The 8,080-nt window shown below is 47.5% G+C and overlaps 1 pseudogene; it reads right to left on the bottom strand.

Moving 5' to 3' along the window:
- The window catches only part of LOC145395033 (uncharacterized), a 40,325-nt pseudogene extending 33,957 nt beyond the window's left edge, over positions 1-6,368 (bottom strand).
- Between the last annotated feature and the right edge of the window lie 1,712 nt (positions 6,369-8,080).

Below are 8,080 nucleotides of genomic sequence, written 5' to 3'. Positions count from 1 at the left end.
GTCTTTCTCTCTTTGTCTCTTTTTCATTTTTTCTTTCTCTGCCTTTTTTCTTTCTTTTTATTTGTTTTTTTTCTTTCCTTTTCGTTCTGTCTTTTTTCTTTCTTTTTTCTTTCTTTCTTTCTTTCTCTATCTTACACAGGCTGTTTAAAGGAATTTCTGGGGCCAAAGATAAAGCCGTGAGAGGGATGTAAGGGGAAGGGAGAGAGAGAGAGAGAGAGAGAGAGAGAGAGATGCAGCGAAGGATGGTCGAGGGATGAGGAGGGGATAGAGGAGCGGTGAGGGGGATAAAAGGAGGAGGTGAGGGGGAAGAGGGATGGGGAGGGGATAGAGGAGGGGTGAGGGGGAAGGGGGATGAGGGGGATAGGGAAGGGGTGAGGGGGATATAAGGAGGACGTGAGGAGGAAGCGGGGTGAGGAGGCAATAGGGAAGGGGTGAGAGAGAAGGGGGATGAGGAGGGATGAGGACGGGAAGTATAAGGAAAGGGGTGAGGGGATGAGGAGGGGGTGAGGGGGTGTCAGGCGGTGAGGGGGTGTGAGGGGATGAGGAGGGGGTGAGGGGGTGTGAGGCGGTGAGGGGGTGATGGACGAGGGGTATAATGACACCTGGCAACCCCTGTGGAGACCCCCGGGTGGTCCTGGGGGGAGGAGGGAGGAGGGAGGGGGGAGGGGGAGGGATAGATGAAAAGGGAGAGGAAAGGTGGAGGAAAGGAGGGATAGAATACGTGGAAAAGTAGAGAAGGAGAGAGGAGAGAGAACAGAAGAGGAGACGAAGATGAAAGAGAGAGTGATGGATAGAAAAGAAGAAAGAAGGAAAGAAACGAATGAGTTGGACAGGTAAACAGGGTGGAGGAGGAAGGGTAGGGGTAGGTGGGATGGGGAAGAAGGAAAGAGGGAGAGGAGAGAGGAGATGGGAGGAAAGAGATGGGGAGAGAGGGGAAGAGGTTGAGAAGGAAGGGGAGAGATGGAAAGGGGAGGGGAATGGAGGAAGAAGAGGAGGAAGGTAAGAAGGAGAGGAAAGGGGGAAGGGAAGGAGGAGGGAGGAGGGAGAAATGGAGACGAATATGGAGAAAGAAAGGAAATGGAGAGGAATTAGAGAGAGAGAGAGAGAGAGAGCACCTTTTTACATATTCTTAATTCCACTATACTTCGATCACGTCAACTTGGCAAAGATTTTCGTCCTAGCGCAGTCTGTTTCCTGTAGCACTTCTTCGTGACTAGCACCATATTCTACTCTGATGGTTCTGTAGCTATTTCTTCTACTGATAAAGCAGATCTCTTCGCACAGACTTTCTCCTCCAATTCCACCTTAGACGATTCCGGTGCTGTTCCTCCATCACTTCCCCCCTCTGACTTCCTCATGGCTGACATTAAAATTTCTTCAGTTGATGTATTTTCTGCCATTACTGGCCTCAGTACTAACAAGGCATATGGGCCTGATGGGGTCCCTCCTGTTGTTCTCAAAAACTGTGCTTCTGTGCTTACACCCTGCCTAGGCAAACTATTTCGCCTTTGTCTGTCAACTTGTACCTTTCCTTCTTGCTGGAAGTTTGCTCTCATTCAGCCAGTCCCAAAGAAGGGTGACCACTCCCAACCCTCCAACTATCGTCCAATTGCTTTAACGTCCTGTATTTCAAAAGTTTTCGAGTCAATTCTTAATAGAAAAATTTTAAGGCATCTTTCCTATCACAACCTTCTTTCCGATCGTCAGTATGGGTTCCGTCAGGGACGCTCCACTGGCGATCTTCTCACCTACCTTTCAGACTCCTGGTCATCCTCCTTTCGGGACTTTGGCGAAAGCTTTGCCATTGCACTTGACATCTCAAAGGCTTTCGATCGAGTCTGGCATAAATCTTTAATTTCCAAACTGCCCTCCTACGGTTTCTATCCTTCTATCTGTGCCTTCATCGCTAGCTTCCTTTCTGGTCGTTCTATAGCCGCTGTTGTAGACGGCTATCGTTCTTCTCCTAGATCTATCAACAGTGGTGTTCCTCAGGGCTCTGTCCTATCACCAACTCTCTTCCTTTTATTCATCAATGATCTTCTAAGCTGTACATCTAACCCTATCCACTCATACGCTGATGACTCCACCCTTCACCTTTCCATTCGGTTCCCGCAACGCCCATCTCAACAGTTACTTCAAGAAACAAGGGATGAGGCTATGGCACACCTAATGTCTGACTTGGCTCATATCTCTGACTGGGGTAAAAATAATATGGTTGTCTTTAATGCATCTAAGACTCAGTTCTTACACCTATCAACCCGACAAAATCTTCCACAGGTATACCCACTAATGTTTAATAATATTCAGATTAATCCTGCATCATCCTTGAACATGCTTGGGGTTTCATTCACTTGGGACTTATCTTGGAAAGATCATATTACATCTCTTGTAAAATCTGCTTCCAAGAGATTGGGTGTGCTAAGCCGACTCCGCTCTTTCTTTACCCCTGCACAATTGTTGACTCTATACAGGGGTTTTATCCGCCCCTGTGTGGAGTACAACTCTCATGTGTGGGGAGGCTCCCCACATACAGCTCTTCTCAATAGAGTGGAGTCAAAGGCTTTTCGTCTCATTAACTCTCCTCCTCTTACTGACTCCCTTCAACCTCTGTCTCTTCGCCGCACTGTTGCATCTTTATCTCTTTTCTATCGCTACTTTAATGGTCACTGCTCCTCTGAACTGTCTGCTTGCATTCCTCCACCTCTACGACGGGCGCGTAGCACCCGTCTGGCAGCAAACTCTCATCCCTTTTCTGTCCAACTCTCTAATGCAAGAGTTAACCGTTACTCCCAGTCTTTCATTTATGCAACAGGTCAGCTCTGGAACTGTCTCCCTCTGTCTGTATTTCCTTCTGCCTATGATCTCCAGTCTTTCAAACGCAGTGTGTCCAGGCATCTCAAAATGATCGGATCTTGAATTTGGCTCTCTATTGTTTTTTGTTTTTCACTTGGAGGGAACTGTTACTGCGGGCTCATGGCCTTTGGTTCCTTCTTCCTCGCATAAAAAAAAAAAAAAACTCTCTTACAGTACATCATTCAAGCCGGAGATACACACACACACACACACACACCGCTTCGCCATCCGTGCGTCGCTAGCATGGGGAAGATTTAAGTTTGAACACTCTCCCTCAGTGGAAAGATCCGGCCGTGCTGTGGACCTCATATTGAATTATACAGTTGCTCCAAAAGATTCACATTGGAGTTACACAGCCAGGCGCAAAAATTAGGCGCCACGGTGGAAGATGTTATATGAATTAGTATTTTATGAGAGCAGAATAAGGCACAGAAAAGGGTATGAGAAGGAGGGATACTGTTGTTTGAGAAGGATTGGGAAATATGGAAGGCAAGACACAGCGCTAGAAGAGAGGTGTGTAGGTGAGTATTTCCCCCTCGGCTGTGAACCTTGGCTGGAAATAGTTAGGAAATATAGAAAAACACTTTATTTCTCCCGATCGCCAGCCGCCCTCCAAGACGCCCCAGACCCGCCCTTGTACGAGAGCCGAGCCGTGAGTGACTAATTGGGTGCAAACAGAGATAATGAGGGTAAATAATTAGCTGATAACGCTGGTGATTAGGCAAGGAAATGGGTGTTATTAGTCAGGGGAGGAGGGGGGCAGCGGGGCGTCTCCACCAGTCTATTACACCGCCCTGGGGAGCCTGCCTCTGAAGGTGGGAGGTGGGTAGGGGATGGAAAGGGAGGGGATAGGGGGGATGACTGAGAGGGATGGGGAGGTGTAGTTGTGGGGAGAGGGAGGAGTGTGGAGGGGAAGGGGTGTGGAAAGGAAGGGGTGTGGAGGGGAAGGGATGGGGAGAGGGAACTGGGGAGGAGTAGAAGCGATGGGGAGGTGTCGTTTGGGTGGGGGATGGGGAGATTGAAAACTAGGTGGGATGGAGGGAGGTGAGGAGCATGGATGGGGTGAAGTGTGGGCAGGTAGGGAGCATAAATGGGTCAAGGTGTGGGCAGATAGGATGGGTGATGGGATGTGGGTAGGTGAAGAACACAGGTGGGGACAGGTGTGAAGTGAGGAATGTGAGGTGCGTTGAGGGAAGGTGAGATGTAGGTCGGGTGGGGTGTAACGGGGTGGAATGAGGGTGTGAGGAGGTGGAGCAGTGACAGGAGGGTGAGGTGCTGGGAGATGAGTAAGAGAAGTGAGTTGTAGGGAGGTGGAGAGTGTGCGTGGGGTGGGGTGTGGAAAGGTGAGATGCAGGTAGGGTGAGTAATAATGAGATCTGGTAAGGTGTGGGCAGGTGTGTAGTATCGGTGAGGTGTGGGGAGGTGTAGACAGGTAGGATGAGGTCGTATAAGGAGATGTGATAAGGTATAAGGAAGATAAGGAAGCTGGTAGTATCGGTGAGGTGATGTCTGGGAAGGTGAGAAAATTAATCAGCTTCCAAACACCTAGACCACAACATTTTAGCGAGTTCATGTGAGTCTTTCTATGTTCTGTTATTTTAATGTTGTTGTTCTGACCCAAGGATGAACTGAATGTCAACCCAGTGGACTGCAGGCTGAAGTTACTCTTGTTCTCCAGCTCAACAGTCCTTTCGGGGGATAGGGAGGGAGTTGACAGGCGTTTGTATAACCCATCAGTGCCCCCGCGTGAAGGGTTCCCTCTCCATCGCGAGTTTTGTTGTGCTGAGTGGGTAGAGAGGGGAAGAGTGTGCTGCTCCGTTAACCCCAACAGTAAGGCGATAACAGAGATTAACAGAGATATATGCCTCCCTTCTGGGCGTAGGAAACCGAGGCTAGGCTAGGCACTTAATGGCAGGCGACCAACGTATAGTTAGGGAAACAGCCATCTTTACCAGTTTCGTCTGAAGATCATATACAACTGGCGAAACACAATAAAAACACAGGCTTTGCAAATGCGTGTTTCAGATGGTTTCGTTTTTTCCGCTATGTATTCGTTCAACTTTGGGAGGATACTTTTTTCTGTCTACGTTCATGGCAGTATTTTACCTGATAGATTAGCTTCACGTCACCTCAGGGATTCGAACCGTTGCGCGTATTACATGGCTGTCCGACCACAGGAGTTACCGGTGAACCACTAGACGTTATATACAGTTCACCCTTTTCTTTCTTTCTTTCATCCTGTCTTTCCGTCTGTCTCTCTGTCTGTCTATCTATCTTTCTTCCATTCTTTCTTTTTTTCCTTTTTTTTTCATTCATTCATTCATTCTTTCCTTGTCTTTCTAGTTCGCTTTCTTTCTTTTTCTTTTTCTTCCTTTCTTCCTTCCTTCTTTCTTTCCTTCCTCCGTTCCTCCTTTCCTTCCTTCCTCCCTCCCTTCCTTCCTTCCCTGCCTTAGCCCCCTCAGCACCAGTCCTTCCCCACCAGGCATAAAATCATCGCCATTAACATAAATCAAATATAATCGTACAGAACAGGTAAAACATTACTCCTTCCCTTTACATTCCTTTACTAATAGAGATCTGTGAGCCGAATAAAGTGGCCTAATAAAAACAAGAGCAAAGTGTATGTGTGTGTGTGTGTGTGTGTGTGTGTGTGTGTGTGTGTGTGTGTGTGTGTGTGTGTGTGTGTGTGTGTGTGTGTGTCTGTCTGTCTGTCTGTCTGTGTGTGTGTGTGTGTGTGTGTGTACGTACCTGGTGAGCTTACCCCCCCCTCTCCCTTCCTGTCCTCCTCCCCTCCCCCTTTGTTTCTCCTCCCCTGCCTATTCTCCCTTTCTCCCCTCTCTGTCCTTTCCCATCCTTCCTTTCCTGTTTCTTTTCTCCCCTTTCTCTCCCTTTCATTTTCCTCTCCCTATGTTCTCCCTTTCCCTTTTCTGTTTCCTACCCCCTCCCCTTCTTGCACTCCCCTCTCCCCTCCCCTTCCTCCTCCCCCTGCCCCTCTGTTTCCACTTGCACTCACTCTTTTCTCCCTCTTCCTATTAATTCCCTCCTCCCTTTTCCCCTTCCCTCTTGCCTCCTTTCCCTCTGACACTCTCTCTATCCCTTTCCTTCTCCCCATTTCACTTTCCCTCACCCACAGCACTCTCCTCTCCCCACCACAAATTCTACATGAGGCATATTTCCTTGTTGTATCTCCCCATCTTCTCTTCTCATCATCTCCCCTCTTCTCTCTCTCTCTCTCTCTCTCTCTCTTTTCCATTTCCCCTTTCAGCCTCTCTTTCCCATACCCTGGCCTATACATATGGCACTTCACCACTGTCTCTTTTCCCTTTTCCTCCCTCTGCATCCTCTCCTCTTCCCTCTCTCCCCTCCTCCAGTTTCCTCTCTTTCTCAACCCTTCCCTCTCTCTCCTTCCGGCACTCTATCCCCCTTACCTCCTCTGCTCTCCACCCCATCACCCCCCTCCCTCATCCCCCCTCCCTGACCCTCTGTGTTGCACCCTCATCATTATGTCCTTCAGCGACAAGGTAATTCGTGCGTTAGTGTGCCGCCAGCCCCAGTGTTTGTTCATTAGCAGGCTGCGCTGTCGCCTAATTGCCTCGCATATAATTATTTAAATGTGGGCGGCGGCGATTCGGGGCTTCGGAAACGTGAACCTTCGAATCCCGGGGCCGTAGGGTGAAAATCGTTTGGTTTGAGGCTTTGGGGCTTCGGAAACGTGAACCTTCGAATCCAGGGGCCGTAGGGTGAAAATCGTTTGGTTCGAGGCTTCGGGGCTTCAGAATTATGAGCCTTCGAACACTCAGTCACTAGGTTGATAATGGCTTGAATTTGTTTTTTTTAGAAAATTGGAACATTGAACCTTGAAATCCATGGGTACTGGAGGTAAAATTGCATGACCCGGAGTCTTGAAGCTTCAGAATTATGAACCTTCGAGTCTCGAGGCCTTAGGTTGATAACAGCTTGACCTCAGACACCTCTAATTTCTCTCTCGTGGGCTTATTGTAATGTGTTTGTGTGTGAGGCGTGTGCGTGCGTGAGTGTTTGCGTGTGCGGGCGTGTGAGAGAGAGTGGAAAATTAGTGAGCCAATAGCAAGGGCCTGGGATACGATGGAGGGCTCGTTTGTCTAGCGTTTACTTTATTAGCAATTTCCATTTCATTTGCATTCAGTAGGAGAAGGACCAAGAGGGCAAAGAAGGTAGGGAAGAAGGAGGAGGAGGAGGAAGGAAGATGAGAATGGAAATAAAGATGGGGATAGATGGGCACAGAGACGTGGGTCGGAAGAGACAGGGGGATGGCAAGGGTTAAGAGAGGAACAGGAAAGAGGAAGATAGTGGGAAGAGGAAGAGAAAGGGCGAAAGGAAGAGTAAGAGAAAGAGGAGGAAGAGGAAACTTCGAGATAGGTTACCCGATTCAGCAACTGTAAATTCTTGTCACTTTGAATTCTGTATCTTTTCTGTTTATCCGAAGCACATGAAGCGAGGGACAGAAGAAAGAGACAGAAAAAAAAAAAGAAAGGAAGAGGAAATGTTGAAATTCTGCAACTTCAAGCCAATTAAATGCATCCTTGTTGGCAGTTTGAATCTCGTATCTTCCCCTGTTTATTCGAAGCACATGAAGTGAAGCGAGCGAACCTTTTGAAGCATGCGAGACGAGCGACTGAATTCTCTGTTTACGTCCGCTTTACTGTTTATATCATTATGGCGTTTGCATTTCCTGTTGACATTATCGTTGTTATCGTATTGGCTAATGAGGCTGTGATTACTGATGCGAAAATGTGGGAAATTGGGAGAGGAGAGCAGTAATTGTGTGATGATAATGTAATGCTTCATCTTCGTCATAACTGTCCTTGTTCTAATTACCTTTCTTAATATCATCATCATTATCATCACGTTCATTACCAGCATCAGGGGCGTCCGTTACCAGTGTTATTATAGTTTTTATCATAATCATCATAATAATTACTATCTTCGTTACCATCATGATTTTCATCGTGGCCACCTCTAGTCTTCTTCCGTATTAGGCTATTCTTGTCATTTTTCTCGTCTGTCATCATCATCATCATCATCATCATCACCATTTTTCGCGTCTGTCATCATTTTTCTCGTCTATCATTAGCATCATCATCATCATCATCATTATCATCATCATCATCATCATCATCATCATTATCATCATCATCATCATCATCATCATCCGGCACTGCCTCTGTGTGATAGATAGCAAATATTT

The sequence above is a fragment of the Coenobita brevimanus genome, chromosome 29 (genome assembly GCF_032717465.1).
Source record: "Coenobita brevimanus isolate Jiangsu-jjx chromosome 29, ASM3271746v2, whole genome shotgun sequence".
In the NCBI taxonomy this organism is placed as follows: domain Eukaryota; kingdom Metazoa; phylum Arthropoda; class Malacostraca; order Decapoda; family Coenobitidae; genus Coenobita; species Coenobita brevimanus.
The sequence above is the reverse complement of the archived record's forward strand: the minus strand, read 5'-3'. Positions and strand labels throughout refer to the sequence as shown.